We start from the raw sequence: 17,890 nt of genomic DNA, 5'->3' as shown, positions 1-17,890 counted from the left end.
ACTGACAGCTATGCTGCAGCTGGTGGAGGGGAGTACTTTCTGCAACTGATGCATAACAGCCTTAAAACTGTTATTTCAAGTAGAACATCAATGGCTTCAGGATTTTTTTCCCCCCTGTTCTTGAATTCTCAGACATTAGTCTGAAGTCTTTCATCCACCTTGCTCCAAAGGCAGAAAAGCAACTTGTGTGGGAGTTCAGATAAAGAAGTTTAAGAAACTTAAATTCTGCTCGTAAATAGCTATTGCCTTTGCCTGAGAACAACTTCAGATTTGTAGATTGCAAGTGCACGCACAGGAACAGTATTTTACAGAAGTGTTCCACTCAATTTACCCAGCGTGGGTTGTTGCGGTTCCCCCCTGCCACACACATACACCACTTCACTATGGTGCATCAGTTCCTTACAAGGGAAACAAAAGCTGATTTCTTCCTTAATTTCCTCAAGGCAGCCAGGCAATTAGGAGTATGTTAGTTGGAGGATATGTGGTATGCGAAGTTTCTCTGGTTGTTTCTTAGACTTAACTGTCTGCTTCCCTTCCCAGCATATAGATTTTTTAAATAAATAAATAAAAAGGAAGACTGAAATTTTGTATTTTGTTTGGAATGCCACTAAGTCAGCACTTTGTACATTGTAGGTAAATATGACCAAAGCTTCAACTTCTGCCCAACATTTATCTTCAGTTTTAAAATACTATTTGTCCCCTGCCCAAGCAGTCCACACAGACCCACAAGACTTAAGCCATTTACTGTTTATTGGCTTCCCCAAAAAGCACTTCAACAAATGATATTAGTCTATGGATACATCAACCAATTTCTCTTGCTCTACCAAAACACAAAGATTCAACCTACATTTGCTCTAGCAAAACAGTATAACAAAATAACTATATAGGGAGATGCTTGGGCATCTCCCTTGCTAGTAGCCCAAGCATCAAAACCACCAGACTCTTTCTGCAGGTGGACACAAAAGGTGTGAAGTCTAGAGGGGAAGTAGCTGAAGGAGGGATATTATTGTTATTATTGGGGGGTTTTGTGTGTTTTTTGGCTTGGGGGGTGGGGTGGTGTTTGTTTGGGGGTTGGGGTTTTGTTCGGAGGGTGGGGGGGGCACTGCTGCTTTTGAAATGTGTGAGAATGACTGTTCCTATGATTGCCTTTCAAGCCAAAAAAATTACCAAGGGTCAGAAACATGTCAGTTATAATATCATCTGTTTTAAAGACCTGAAGTCCTATAAAACATTTCTCTTGACTCAGAAATGAAAGGTCTAAAGCAACTCTTCTCCTAAATTTTGCAGTGCCATTTCAACTTCATTGGATTTAATCCTCAAAAGAAACTGTAACAAAAAGGTACTCCTTGTAAAGCTTGTAGAGATAATCCGAAGAGACAAACTAACCCACTAGAACCAGTTACTGTTTCTAACAGACAGGAGTCAATGGAATCCAGAGAGCATACACTGGGCACACAGGATTAGTCCAACCACATTAAAAACCAAACAGAAAGAGATCTCTGAGCTACCGAGCCTACTACTAAATCTTTTTCACAACATAAATTATTGAGCTCAAACCTAAATGCAGCTAGATAGCTTTGTCTCCATATCCCCAAAGGAATGTTTTTCCAGCACCTGCCTGGTCTAATGGCAAGAATCTTCCGTAATTTCCAGACTACATGTCTTCATGTCCAAATTATCCACATTATTATGCCATCACTGACCTTTACCTTACATTTATGTTCTCGTCTTTCCCTTACTGGAAGTGTCAACTTAAAAGCAAGCCAAGTTTTCATTGTTGTTGCGTCGGGATTTTTAAATACTTCCCCCGTAGGGAACGCTTTCCAGTCCTCGTAATGCTTCCCTTGAATCCATCTCTCAGGAATACATACAGGACCAGAAATATAGAAATACTCAAGATACACAAAGTCCGAATTAAAAGTGCAGTACTCAAAACCAACTTCACCTGTTCCTGGCCCCATGATTTATTTTCAAATTTGATAATTGTTAGACCTCTCAACCATGACATCTTGGCCCCACCTACCATGATCAGAAACACTGGTCCTCCAGTTACCATGCATGAAGGTAGCCTCTCACAATGTGTCCAGTAATTTAAATCTTTATACCATTGCAATTACTTGTTTCCAGATCCAGCCCTGCATCTACTTCAGAAATCTACCAACACCCCTGTAGAGTCTCTCACCACCTTTCTCTAAGATGACACCAATCTAAGTGGCTTCTGTTTCACTTATATTGTCTCTAAACTATTAGAGCAACACCTACTGCATATATCCCTATTCAATGACTCCTATTTCTAGCTTTCCCAAAAGTTCCTTCATATTCATGTTCTGTCATGACCGCTTATGCTACTATCATATGGCTGTGATACCCAGTTTAATATTCTGCAACCTCAAATAACTCTGTTTTTATACCCAGGTTCCTGGTATTTGCACAGAAGTGTTTCAACCTTGTTGCACTTCAGGTATACCACCTTAACTGCATTCAAAGTGGTTATAGTCATACCACTCAGTATCTGACTACAGTCTCAGACGTGTTGATGCACTTAACTTCTATTCTAATAATTTTCCACTGTTCCGTATAGTTATTCTGCTTAATCTGCTGTGATATCCTGGGCTTCCTACCCTCTTTTATGTATACTTAAAGAAAAAACAAAATCCTAGGCATATGCAAATCTATCACATTTCTCAGTTTGAAGTTCTTCTTCAGCAGTGGCAAGTTCTCGATGCCAGCAAGCTGTTTCTCTGGGGATTACAGTTTGAGCTCGTGTTTTAAAAAAGACCTCTCTTCCAGCAGATGAATTTTAAATGGCCAAATTTTCTAAATCCTTTCTGTAGGACCAGGTCTTCAGTAATCCATGACTTTATTATCCTGCTGCATCTCTTTCTTCCAATGCCTGGCAGAATTCTGTTCAGTGCCAAGTGAGCCTCCATGTGGCCATGGGGTTTCTCCAGCCCACTGGAGTCTTCCAAAAAGAGACCTTCAATATTTCTACTGTCTGCATAGTCACAAACATATATCTCTAATTACCCTTCATTAGTCAGATTTATCTTCTATCTTGATTTTTAGAGCCACAAGCTTCCACTGGTATACCGAATAGATATGTTATATTGAACTGGATTTACCATTTTGTCCAGCAATCTGTAAACTCTTCCATTCCTCAATATGTCAAAGTCTTGCATGACCTCCAGCCAGTATGCTTTTGGTCTACTCATGACGAAGCAGCACATTAAACAAAACAGGTTATCAGGCCTTGGAAAAGAGGGCTTATTGCAACATAACAGTTCTTTCACTCCCTTTCCTTCACACCCCCCACCCCTCAAAGTAAAAATAGATTATTACCTTTACCACATGGTAATTCCACATGGGTGACCTGGAAGCTTCCAGTGACTACTTTTCTAACCATAATAAGGGGGCGGGGGACGTCTCACAGGAAAATACAGAGCAGTGTTTGTTTTCTCTGAATACTCTTTCCTTTTAAAAAGCCACTAACATCCTCCTTTAGTACCAAAAAACCTAAGTAGCCTACTAGAAACTGAAGCTAGGAAAACTTTCGAACTGGAAAATGTGCTTCAGTCACTGAAAAATATGAGAGTTTAGTTTATATGCACAGCAAAACAATGCAGTTTTAACTTACAGATCTACAAAGGACAAGGTACATAGTAAGAAAGTGCTGAATCTCAAATGGTGGGTTGTCACTTTTCTTAAGCAAACAATAAAGAAAATCATGACAAAGCGTGAAAACAGCAGCCACAAATCTGTACGTCCATGCTCCCACATGAAAAACAAAGTCAGACCGCAATTTAGAATAAGAAACAATAGACAGAACTATCTCTGTCACTAGAAGATATTGATAGAAAAACAAGCTCTAGTTGCTAAGAGAGAATGTGAAATGAAGAATGCACAGAATATAAGCAGCAAAGACAAGAAGTTGCAGTTTCTTTATGGCATAGAAATAAAAAGTTAATACAACAACTCTGTTCTGGAACCTTAAATAGATTTCTAACCAGCCATGTAATACTAAAAATTCTTTGTTATTATACTATTTACAAGCTGCTTTGCTTAAAATCCAGAAATTATGATGGAAAACTAATTTTGAATTTGAAAGATATGAAATTATGAAAGTAATATATGAAATATTACTTTCGTCTTTCAAAAGAACAGAAACCTTTCAAATCAGGTATTTTCGAAGATATTTGGTCTTCATATCTTTCATTAGCAAGAACAAGTATAATTCAAACATACCTGAAGTAAATATTAACATTTTTGTTCATTTCACATGGCCTTCAATCTCAGTTAACACAGTTTGTAATAACATTATATGACTTTTAAAGAAAAAGTCTATCATTCCTTGGAATCTTTTCCCTTAAACTCCTTAATGTATTAGCACCATAGAAGAACAGACAGTGGAGTAGCTGGTATACTGCTTTCTACTACCATATGATTTTTAAAAAAAATGGGGGAGGGCCAGTAAAGAAGAGGTTGCATATAACCATAACAGTACAAGTTTGGTTTTGCCAGCACTTGGCTTTATATACACAGAAGATACAGACAGGAACACTACCAAAACACTGTATGGATTCAATACCAAATCTATTTGGGCACTGAATCCAAAGTTTAGGGACACTCAGTTACTTGAGCATTCCCCCAGGTAAAGCCCCATATTCCTGCTGGAAAGCCAAATGTATGCAGATACCTTTATCAAAAAGCTTTGAGCCAGGTTATTTAAAACACTGAGCCTGCTCTCTGGATCCAGACTGTATCCCTGAAGCTTAAAACCTTAAAACCAAAGTTACAATTGCATCTTTTCAAGTACTAAAAATGACAGTTTCCATTACCATCCATAGCATCTAAGAGCTATCAGTTTCTTCACAGAAGAATCTCACCTATTTTACAAAAAGAAAAACAAAGCCAGTCATCTTCATTAATTTGCAATGCAACTCTGTCACCACTTTCACCCCTCAGCAATACAGAAACGAATTAACTGCTACAAACACCAGAGGGAACACAGCTTCTGAAAGGGCAGAACAGAAATTCTCCCTGGGCATCAACTCCCTCCTTGAAGGAAGTCTGGCCCTACTGCAAACACTAACCTAACCCCTTTTCTTGTCTACTCAGCGTCACTTTTCTAGCCGGTATTTAATTTCAGGCCCACCCAACATAAGCCACAGGTACTTCACCCTGCCGAAGTCTGAATAACTGGCCAGTAACATATAATCAGACAAGTCTAGTAAAACAAGAAATGCTGCTTTGACACACACTCGACTTCTTTAGAAGCTAAAATAATAATTCTCCTGTAAGTAATTCACATTTGGCTTCCAAATTATTTTTCAGCACATGGCAGAGCTTGGTTAGGCTTACCACATCACACACACACACACTTAACTTTGTACTAGCAACCTTGCTTCTTGTAATTTTAAGCATCATTTTAAATGCAGCTTAGTGTCCCACACACTGGCTATGTTCATAATGTACAGCTCAGCCAACTTCTGGTCTGTCTTTGACTACCTTTTCTTTACTATTAATTCCATATTTTTTTTCCCCTCAATATTCAATCACCTTTTTTTTCTTCCCAAAGTCTTCCCAAAGTTGCAACTAGATTAGAATACAAACTTGGCAGTATGTATTTCACAAAACCAATAAAAATAATGAAGTTCCACCCAGACATTCTGCTTAAACTGCTACTAGTTCTCTAACCAGAACCGTTACATACTCAGATCTAGTTCACTGGGGCAGGTACAACACAGTCAAATGACAGCCAGTAAAGAAGCTGCAAGTATGAATTGATGGAGTTAAAGGAAAAATGATTTACTGAAAACCTAAAGTAGGATTGATCATATAAAGGATCAGGGGGATATATAAAGACATGTGATACCTAAATTAATCCATCTGGGATTAAGAGACCAACTCACTGATAGGGTAATATTAGATGAATGACTGAAAAATCATTCTGGATTAAGCCTGAGATTAGACAGCAGGTAACTCTCAGCCTGATTGCATCTGCATTTTTTTCAGACACAATAGGAATGAACTTGTACCATTGTAAAACTTGTTTATTATGACTTTTATAAATTAAAAAAAAAAAAAAACACCAAAAAAAAACCCCCCAAAAAACCCCAAACCAACACTGAACAACCTATTCAACTGCAAATGGCCCTTGTGCCAAAGGAAGAAAGTGTGAAGTCTAGATGTGTATCCTTAAATGGAAACTAATGAGGATTACTGGTAAAACCTCAAGACTTCCTAATCACTTTAGCAGTTTTTGTATGTATTACAGCAATTTTTACCACAGCCTATAGAGAATAAGAAAATAGTATATCCTCAGAGGAGAAGAAACACTAAAGCATCAAGTTCTGCAGTTGAAGAAGAAAAAGACAAGCTAGCGCCAAAATAAAATAGATATGGAAAGATATTAATTCAGTGCTCTCATAGGGACACAAAACCAAAGAGCTCCTAGGAAAAATAAAAGAATGGAGATAATGGAGGAGTTATTTACAAATATACTAAGTACAAACCCGTACATTCCTATGAGACTTATCAACAAGTAAGGTATAGATAGCTCAAGATTTCCTTTACAGCAGATCCCTGTAGATGCAGATAGGACCAAAATCATATCATGGGTTTTATTGTTGTTGGGCTTTTTGTGTGGAGTAAAAAAAAGAAAAGAAAAGAAAAAGGCACAGAGGAAACACAAAGCTGCCAGGCACTGTGCACTGTGTGACCAGAAACATCTAACAAATAAATTTAGTATGACGCTGCAATGGACACCTACAGTTACTTTCAAAGGATTTGTATTGATGAAGAATTAACACTAACACTATTAGCAGTCTTTTTAGAGCTAGCTTCAACTAAACCAGCAGTTTTTTCATGCAATAGGAGACCACACTGTTATCACAGACAGCACATATTTGTCACAGTTCTCTTTGGGCTGGTACATAACAAAGTTTATACTCCAGTGATGATTGTTCCGTAAGGTGAGACAGCTTTTAGATACCTCTCAAAGGTTCCCCTTTACAAGCCAGGAGCAGCCTGAGCATAGAAAGAAAGAGAGCAGTGTGACTATACATAGCAATCAAGAATTACTTTTAAATAAAAAACAATGACACTCAACTACCTTACCTGAGCATAGTGTGTCAAGACACTGACTTCAAGAAACTAGTGTTGATTGTTTCTGCTTTTTGCCCCCCTCTTCCCTGAACTTTTATTTTCTGCAAAGCTTACTCTCTCCTTCTCAAACAGGCTTTGTTGAATTCAGCAGTAATTGTTAAATGGTAGTACTCCTAGTTACCACTCGTCCATACTTGCAGAAGGTACCACCCCCACAGCAAGGAGGACAAAAATAAAGATTTGCTGATCCTCAGCATTTGCTATTTAACACAAATGAGCACTGGTATCAACACAAACATCTGGCTGAGACCAGCAACAGCTGAAAAGCCAGAACATCATTTGCACTAACACCACAACAAATCAGCCAGGACAGTCACTTCCTCAGCCCCTTCATCAAGACACAGCAGGGCTCATCATCTGCTTTCTACTCTTATTTCCCATTCCCCTGTGCTAAGCCAGAGGGCAGGATCTCAGGATGTTCAATAATAAAACTTGGTTTTAATGCCTGAATGTTCCTTTTAAACATGGATGAATCATAATCCTTGAAGTTTATGGTTTTCCATACTTGCAAGACCACACCTGATGGGATTAATTCTTTGTAATAGCAAAGCTGACAACCACCATTAAGCAAATAAAAAAAAAAAAAATCACATAATCAAGCAGATAAATGTATGCAAATAAACAATTTCCTAAAACATGAAAGTACTCAGTGCTATGTCTAGAGGATGGCACAGTTTTATTTCTTAGCCTAAAGTTTAAGCAAAGCATTCAGAAACAAACAAATCTCTCTGACCACCTGGAGTACTGATTATTTAAGTCCAGCTGCTTCAGCATCTGTGTTTTCTCCTGCCAATCTTCTCCAGTCATGTTCTCTTTCACAAGAGTACCTAATCTGCCCCATTGAGTCTGATTACAGACTAGACATGACTAACTATAGACTGGTGTCATCCTGTTGGCAATAAAACAAATGATTCCTCAGCAGAGGTGTTTACAAGGTAGCTCTATATCAAGCTCCTCAAGACCTTGGTAGATAAAACAGACACTGGAAATCACAGCTAGATGGACGTTAGTGCTGTGATCCTGCAAATGCTTTGCCTTTCAATGACTGATCACTTAATCAATGGCTGTACAACTTCAGTTCACTTTTCCTTCTCTTACACCACAGTTCACCACACACATTTTAGTTAACTAGGAAAAGAAAGAAAAAAACCTAATCAGCCAATACATGGTATATTTGTGGAGCAAATGTTTCAGACTTATTAGAAAGGTTGATGACATACTGCATGAATTGTGAAACGGTGACCTCTGCTTACTCACAGGACTTTGATTTCAAAGGGACAAAATTCTGGTTCTACACGTCGAGCCTTGGAAGAACCACAGAAGTCTTGGACAGAGATTAGAGGCCTGACAGCCTGATTTATTCATTTTCCTAAAGAGCTGCAAAGACATTAGATGTGTCTGAATGCTCGTGCCTTCCAGAGGAAAAGTAATTTTCCATTTCCAGAATGAAAATGGCACTATAAGTGCCATGTTCTCTCACTTTGATGAAGAAATTCATTTCTGTACAGACTGCCCTGACTGGAAGGATAAGAACGGAATAGCTAACTAACAAACGCTTCTGGTCAGGAGACATGCAGAACCAGCAATTTATTTTCCTGCTCCTTACATTTCATTGCTGCTACCAACACAAATCAAACTGAGCTGAATGGATAATGGAGCAGAAAGCAACAACTGATCAACTTGCTCAAATTTTCTTCAGAAAACAAAAAGCTTATATCTAAGTATTATTGATAGAGAACACAAAAACACACCGGAGACTCAATCAAGTTTTATTAAAAGATTCCACCTAAAGAAAAAATGGAAGTTTAATTTTTAGAACATTTCTTAGTTAATTTAACGTTCTCAATAGAACATTCATACTGAGGTGAGCTACAATTTCACTTATATTGAAAAAATAATTAAAACTAAAATTGTGAGTTAAGTATCCTTCCACTGCTGCAGCGGAATCTGGTGAGTGTATTGAATTGTGCAGTATGTATTCTTAGCAGTAAGGACATCAAAAATACATACAGACAATGTAAGCTGTCTAAGAGCTTTCATGGACTCATCACTGTGGCAAGAAAGAAAGGGTTCTGGGTACCTACAGTTCAAAAGAAAAGGTGAAAAACTGTTAGTTTCACAGTGGCACAGCACCCTCTGAGGCTGGGATGAACATATGCATGACCGCTGGTGTTAAGAGGCTAAGAAATGAAGACTTGCCTCTCTTTAAGGGCATTAATTATGGCATCCTGGGCAAAAAATCTAACTCCAAGACAAATGCCTAGAATTTCCCATGTGGCTTCAGACAGATACTGTTCTTCCTCCCTTTGTCCTTAATGGTGGCTACTTAGTTCTGTTAAATGGCTGCTGCTTTTCACCCCAACATAGTAAAGATAAATAAAGTAATAAAAATCTAGCAACAGAAAAACTGACATCTACCAATGTATAGTTCAAATATCTGGTTGCACAGTGCTTGGAAGCATTTTGAAGAGAAGGGGAAAGGAGAGGAATAGTAGCTAAATTAAATATTTCACTTCTCTGTTCTGAGCTAATCCTTAAAAGAAGCCATAATGTGGCTGGTAGTAAACTAAACCCTTATCTTCTCAGCAACAAAATGGTCCTATATCCCCCTTCACCCCAGGGAGAGAGGTGCTGGAAGCCAATCTGAGCCTGAGAGAAGCAATTTACCCAAAGCACCTTATGCCTGGACTAATCTGACAGCACTGAGACTGTGAGGCATCAGCTCGAAACTGACATAAATTAGAACAATCCCAATTAAGCCTGAAGAGAGAAATGTAATAATTTAATCTTCTACTGTCCCAAAATCCAGTACCGTACTTCAGATCTTGCACTCTGGAGATGATGATCAGTGCTAGGACATCTATTTAGTTAACAGAAAAAGAGCGCTGAAGACAAAACACACCAGGTTTCTCAGTAACGCTGCTCTGCCTGCAGCAGTGCCAAACCGACTTGTCACAGAAGACAGCTGTGTCACCAGCTAGCATTTATCAGAGGGGGGGGACACTGTTCTAGGACACTTCATTTGTCTTAAGACACATTACCAGCATTTATGAAGTCTATTTACTCTAAACCAGAGCATTTAAAATTCAGAAAGGATACCTTACCTTCTAATACCTACTTTGCAGCAAGCATGCTCTACTACAATTTTTGCCATACCTGGCCAGAGCTGAGGTTGTCTCCTTTAGGTCTAATACTGTCTGGCAGTCAGTTTGCTGTTTTTATTACATGGCAGGCATCACTCAAGATGATTTTACTGAATGCTTTGTTCATTTATTTTGTTTGCATTTCTAAGTCTTCAGGTTAAGTGAAAGGCTAAGTACTGATTCAAACACACAGTCCATATCTATTTAAATATATGTCAAAATTTTGAAATGCTATCATACCAAAATGCTTCATTCAAATCCCTTATCCATAGGAAAGGAAATAAAAGGAAGCCTAGCTTGAGGTCAAATTTTACAGTCATTAAATGAGCACAGCTCCCACTGACAGCTGCATTGTCTCTCATTTTTCATTTCCATGGATGCTGATAAAACAATTAATAGATTTGACTGGTACTTTGCATATTAGAATTAAAGGAAGACAACCACAGTAAGAAGCAGTTAGAAAAAATACAACAGGAAGTTTTGACCCCTAGATCGTTGGCCCAGAAAAGTATAGTTTGCCTCATTTTATGTCATTACAGCACACAATGCCATGGTACCAATTCTGCCCCCTTCCTTTATCGGATCTGCTAACTGTGCTTTAAGGAGTGAAGAGCACCAGTTCATCAGCTGTTGCTGGAAGATACATACAGATTCCAACTCAGCACTGCACCTGATACAATTTTTTTTTTGTTAGTAAATCATGCATTTTAGTTACAGCATTCGAGAACAAATACACCGCTGTCCTGAATCCACTGATCACAGAACACACTTATTGCTCTTTTATTTCATATGGTGGAACTCAATACTTCCTGGAAAGGCTTTGCATGCTCTTCTGCCTTTCTTTTTCTGTCAGTGGCAAGAAGTGACAAAAGAAGATCAACTATTACAAACAAGAACTTGTTATCACCTTCTCATGGCACTGGCCCCAGACTAGGTGGATCCAGTATGGTCTGCCTTCTAGTACAGTCCACCTAGATTGGGGGAAAAGAAAGCAACACACCTTCATTTAAGAAAATACCAGCTTTAGCAAAAAAAGCACAAGTTAAGCATGAAATAAAAGATAATCTAATGGTAGTCACTATCTACAACATACACTTCCAAGTCTTCTGATATTCTCTAACAATCAAATTTTCATCAGTTCTTAGATTAACGCTTTCTCTACATCTAACAAATTATATACTACTAAACGTTACTAATATCCAAATGCCTTGCAACCACTCATCCTGTCCCAGTAGGACAAGAAATAAGTCTTAGTTTTACGGATTCAGGTTGCTTAATAAATATTACTTAATTTCAATCCTGTGTTGGATCAAAAAATTACCCCATTCTCTTCAATTGAAAAGGGTGCCCGATTTATTTTAATTACAATTTTTATTATGGCTTGCAGAAGATTTTTGTTAATAACAAGGCAATTTACTTGTAACTATCCAAAATAAACTGCATCTTATTGATAACCTATATAAAAATTTTAAAGCATTTAATATTTGAACGCCCTGTCTACATAGGACTACTTTTGACATGCAATTGAGAAAGGGTTTTGTTTGGGCTTTTCTTTTAAAAAACAGACAACAGCTATTTGTCATGGCCTCAAAGAAGTAGCACTTAAGTTCTACAAAGAAAAACAAAGGCAAAAAGTAGGGTAAATATAGAAATGTCTTTTTTTCCCTTGTTCTCACAGCTTTTCTGTCATTTTTCTGGTCTAAGAGTTTCTCAAACTGTCAAAAAGCTTGTGCAATCAACTTATTAGCAGCTGGCCTGCTTTCACCACCAAAACCAGGAGACAAGACACATAAAGAGATAGTTTAGATCAACTTTGTTACTTTTGATTTGATTTCCTTAGTCTAAAACACACAACCACACTTCAAATTCTCATCATCTTTCTCTCATCGCTGAATTAATAGGATTTCAGGAAAACAGCCTCAAAAAAAGAGGAAGAAACCAACAGAGACAGCAAAATGAACAAAAGAACTGTCACTTCACCTCCAGCTCTTCAGACTACCAGTGCCCGTCCTTTTCATCCTTACTAAAATATTCTCATCCTGATCCTTCATAACTACCCCCTGCCTCAATCATCCCTGGCTCTCATTAAAGGAACTACCTAATCTTTCTTCTCACAAAGCTAGATTTCCACCATTTCCAACAGAACCTTTCTCCAGAAAAAATTCTCTCTCCAAATCTTTCCCAGATAAACATGGTATTTTTTTCCAGAGGTATAAACTCTCTACAAGTCTAAAATACTCTTAAATAAGTTTATGTATTCCACAAAAAAAAAAAAAAAATCCTAAACCATCCTCTAGCCAGCCACTCTATACTTTTGTATTGAAAAGAATTACACCTCCTTGCATTCAGTGTGAAGAACAGCATTACATTCTAGATTAAGACAGAACACTATCACTTTTAAGACACAAAGAGAAGAAATGTTGAACATATCATCTCAGCATATGGCAATATATAGTTCTAATCAGATCATTAAATAATTCTTAATGATAGTGTACTACAACTAAGCCAAAGAATAGGAAACTGGGCTGGTAAGCAGCTAGGCACACAAACAAAAGTGCCCCTGCGTGTCAGGGGTGGAGGCACAGGAGAACCAGAAGAAATCTCGCAAAAAAATCTTAAAAAAAAAGATATTCAAACCATAACTCACAGCAAGGCTTCTAATAAATCCACCAATGTATTCTGTTTTGAATACAGATGCAGATTTAAAACAGAAGACTAATTGAGGTTAATTCCTTGGTCTGATCTGAACCTTCTGTTCCAGTTAAGTCATCAACTATGACCAGCAAACTGCCCTGCAGAGTTAATTTCTTACAAGCATACATCTAAAGAGACAACTTTTCCACTATGTCCTACTTCTACTTACACACTTCTGTGAATGAAGAATAGAGCTGTAAAATATCAAGTGCCAGGGACAGACCAGCACAGAAGTATGAACTATGTCAATCCACAAAGTCTACTGTAGTGCTGACACAGATGAGAAATTTCAGCTTTGGTTTTCAGGATTAAGGTAATTTATAAATCTACAAATATGGATCTTCCTCTCTATTCATTCCAACATGATGTTTATTTAGATCCAATGTAATCTAACTTCTGGCAGACACATACAAAGGAAGATTTTATGCCTTATCCCTTAAGCAAAGGGTGATTAATAAGCACCAAAATTCCAAAGGAACTATGAGAGAGATCTTATCATCTCATCTGCAAAAATGACTGTAAGCTATTTCTTATGACACTGAATTAAACATTAATTTTCCTTAATATTACTCTTAACATTAAGAATCCTCACGTTTTAAATATTAAATCTACAACTAAAAGTAAGATCAGAAAATTACTTGAAAAAAAAAATGTGTTAGATAACTATGCCCTGGAATAATATGAATTTGAAGTTGAATCTAGTTGACATTGTCAAGAATCACTGCCCCACTGAGCTAGAAGAGAGACACATGCACATGCTCCGACCCAAAACACTTCCAATGTTATGTCAGAGAGGCACAGGGTAGTAGTACAACTAGATACAACAGAAAACTTGTTGTATACTGTTAAATTACTGTAAGCACAAGAGCAGAAGCTTCTTATGAGAATGCAGATTTCTTCCTTTTGGTTTCACAGGCACCTCTGGTACACCTGTTTTCTCCCTTGCTGCTCTTCTGGCACTGACCTTTACATATGTTCATTCAAACGTAAGCACTCAGTTCTAGCTTCTTCCCCAACTACAGTAAAACAGTCAGTGACCAATAAATCTACACAGACCAGTAAAAATGCCAGTAATTTATGAAGTATTGCTGCTATTTGCAAATACCACATCACATATTCTGTAACGATTTAGGAAACCAAGTACAAGTAAAAATGTTCTTTCAAACTGAAGGCTAAAAGCATTACATTGATTCATTCTGAATTTTCAGGTTAACGGTGATTTTAAAGTTTTAGATTTGGCAGCTCTAGTTACAGTCCAGCCTCAAGCTCACACAAACACTTCAGCAATTGAGTGCTTCCCTGGGCAACCCAGCCATTACCGTTTCCATACACTTCCCATGTGCTAATGAGTATGTTCAGCTGGTAATGGTTGTTGCAGCCACAACGGTGCAATAACAGACAAGACAAGGCTTGCAGGCCAAGACAGCATCCACACCACTGTCAACTGCATAACCTGCAAATAGTGCTCACTTGATTGTACAAATGATGTACTGCTCCAGCTCACTCGGAGAAGAGTGATGATTGGGCAGACAAAAAAAAAAATTAATATTTTTTCTATTAATTTCTTTGAGTATTTTGAAAACACTGAAGTCCTGGACCTAGGATCATACCTACCGATACTATCCTCTGTATACAGAGCTTCAAGATCTCATCTGCCTCTTCTCCCTGATCATCTTTCTTGCCCTTAAAAAAACATATGAGCAGCAAATTTCCCAACTGATGCTCTCATCCACTCACTTCTTATTGCTCAGCCTTATTTATTTTGAATAGTAAATTACAGGAGGAGGATGTCTGGTTTGATACTAATACCCCAACCACATATAGTATTATTTTATCCGGTGATGACATGCAGACTGGTAGGGACAGGGATGACAGATAATTAACTGGCCATACTGAATCCTCTAGGCAAATCCCTGGATAAATGGTAGAATAAAAATCATAGTAATGTTCTCCAGGTTCATTTGTCTGCTGATTAAAGCTATTCCCAGTGGAGTTGTGAGAAGATTGGATACTACAGGAGTTAGCAGGAAAAAAACGGATTCCCACTAATTTTGTAATACTTTCACCTTTGGTGAAACACAATAACCAAGAGGAAACGTGGCAAAAGATATTCTCAGATTTTTGTATTGTAGATTAAAAAAACTCTCTACGTTCCCCCCCTTCAAAAAAACATTGGTCTTTTCCTTCTCACATTGTTCAATATTGCCTAGCTATTCATTCCAGATCACATGCAATACAAACCAGGGCTTCTTCAAGCTACAAAATTCTCAGCTTCACAGTCGTATAAATTCATCCCTTACTCCATCACAGTGCTGTAGCTTACATAATGCTTCTTGAACAACAGCACATTGTCCATGTGATTTGGGATTTTTTCTCCAGCATGCTAGTATAAGTTAACCTAGTGAGTCTCAAATGTCTATTTGCCTTTACTCTGTCAATTGTAAAGGTCTTCGTATCTTTACTATGGACCAACGCTTTTTTAAAAATACTTTTCCAGACTGTATGTTGGCTGGTTTACTATTCATTCCTTCTTAGCCCCATTAAAAAACAATCAAAAAATCTCCACTGGCTGTCATAACTAGATAAAGAAATTAATACTAAAGAGTTTGTGTTGGGTTTGGTTTTTTCCTTTAATTTTTAAATACCTGAGCATATTTTCTAATAGTCAATATCGCATTAAAATTACCATTACCCATAAATGAGAGAAAATACTTATTTCTCAAAGAAAAAGCCTGATCAGACTCATTGGTAGAAGTGAGAAAAAACAAACTTTAATTAGCTAATGTATCATCAAGGACAATTATGAGGTAGCTTTATACCAGTGGAGTACACAGTAAACACTAATAGAAAGGTCATAAGGTATTTATAGAATCAAAGAATGGTTTGGGCAGGGACACCCCCCACCAGCCCAGGCTGCTCCCAGCCCCATCCAGCCTGGCCTTGAGCACTGCCAGGGATGGGGCACCCACAGCTGCTCTGGGCAACCTGGGACAGTGTCTCACCACCCTCATAGTGAAGAATTTCTTCCTAATATCTAATCTAGATCTACCCTCTTTCAGTTTTAAGGCATTGCCCCTTGTCCTGCCAATATATGCCCTTGTAGAAAGCCCTTTCCCAGCTTTCCTGTAGGCCCCTTTAGGTACTGGAAGGCTGCTATATGGTGTCCCTGTAGCCTTCCCTTCTCCAGGCTGAACAACCCTAACTTTCTCAGCCTGTCTTCACAGGAGAGGTGCTCCAACCCTCTGACCCATCTCCATGGCCCTCCTCTGGACTCACTCCAACATGACCATGTCCTTCTTACGCTGGGGGCCGCAAAGCTGAACACGGGACTCCAGGTGGGGTCTTAAGAAAGCAGAGTAGAGGGCGAGAATCACCTCCCTGGACCCGCTGGCCACACTTCTTTTGATGCAGCCCTGGGTACAGTTGGCTTTCTGGGCTGCAAACACACATTGCTGGGTTGTGTTGAGCTTCTCATCAACCAACACCTGCAAGTCCTTCTCCTCAGGGTGGCTCTCAATCTATTCTCTGCCCCACCTGTATTTGTGCCATTCAAGGTCCCTCCTGGATGGCAACCCTTTCCTCCAGCATCTTGACCACACCGCACAGCTTGGTGTCATCAGCAAACTCGCTAAGCGTGCACTCAATCCCAATGTCTATGTCACCAACAAAGATGCTAAAGAGAACCAGTCCCAGTACAAACCCCTGAGGAATACCACTTGTCACTGGTATCCACTTAGACATCGAGCCATTGACTACAACTCTTTGACTGCGACCATGCAGCCAATTCCTTATCCACCAAGTGGTCCATCCATCAAATCCATGTCTCTCCAGTTTAGAGACAACGATGTTGTGCAGGTCAGTGTCAAATACTCGGCACAAGTCCAGGTACATGACTTCAGTTGCTCTTCCCTCATCCACCCTTGCTGTAACCCTTTCATAGAAGGCCATCAAATTTGTCAGGCACAATTTGCCCTTAGTGAAGCCATGCTGGCTGTCACCAATCACCACCTCATTTTCCATGCGCCTTAGCATAGTTTCCAGGAGAATCTGCTCCCTGATCTTGCTGGGCACAGAGGTGAGACGGACTGGCCTGTAGCTCCCCAGGTCTTCCTTATTTCGGTATTTCAAAATGGGGGTTACGTTTCCCCTTTTCCAGTCAGTGGGAACTTCATGTGACTGCCGTGACTTCTCAAATATGATGGAAAGTGGCTTAGCAACTGCATCTGCCAGTTCCCTCAGGACTTGCGGATGCATCTCAGAAGGTCCCCTAGGCTTGTGCACCTTATAGGATCTCAAACCTGATCTTCTCCTTCAGCAGACAGTTCTTTGTTCTCCCAGTTCCTCCCTTTGCCTTCTACAACTTGGGCAGTGTGGCTTGACCCCTTGCTGGTGATGACCGAGGTGACAGAGTCATTAAGTACCTCAGCCTTCTCCATATCCCAGGTAACCAGTCTTCCATTTCCTCCCAGAGAAGGCCCATGTTTTCCCTGGTCTTCCTTTTATCACCGAAATACCTATAGCGGCTTTTCTTGTTGCCCTTGATGTCCCTGGCCAGATTTAATTCTATCAGGGCTTTAGCTTTCCTAACTGATCCCTGGCTACTCGGACAATTTCTTTGCATTTCTCACAGGCTATCCATCCTTGCTTCCCCCCTCTGTAGGCTTCTTTTTTGTGTTTGACTTTGTCCAGGAGTTCCTAGTTCATCCAGCAGGCCTTCTGGCACTTTTGCCTGACTTCCCTCTCTTGGAGGAGGTCATCCTTGAATATTAACCAACTTTCTTGGGCCCTTCATCCCTCCAGGGCTCTACCCCATGGTGCTCTACCAAGCATATCCCCGAAGAGGCCAAAGTGTGTTCTCCTGAACTCCAGGGTAGTAAGCTTGCTGTGCA

General features: G+C 39.2%; 1 long non-coding RNA gene across 1 annotated transcript in view; it reads right to left on the bottom strand.

The window, feature by feature from the left end:
* The window catches only part of LOC119154514, a 44,544-nt gene that overhangs the window by 14,062 nt on the left and 12,592 nt on the right, over positions 1 to 17,890 (bottom strand). The window contains exon 2 of the long non-coding RNA XR_005106480.1: positions 11,215 to 11,278. This is a non-coding gene — a long non-coding RNA (uncharacterized LOC119154514). The remainder of the gene's footprint in view (positions 1 to 11,214; positions 11,279 to 17,890) is intronic.

Source organism: Falco rusticolus, chromosome 1 (genome assembly GCF_015220075.1).
Source record: "Falco rusticolus isolate bFalRus1 chromosome 1, bFalRus1.pri, whole genome shotgun sequence".
Classification (NCBI taxonomy): domain Eukaryota; kingdom Metazoa; phylum Chordata; class Aves; order Falconiformes; family Falconidae; genus Falco; species Falco rusticolus.
Note: the sequence above shows the minus strand (reverse complement) of the source record. Positions and strands in the feature narration are given on the sequence as shown.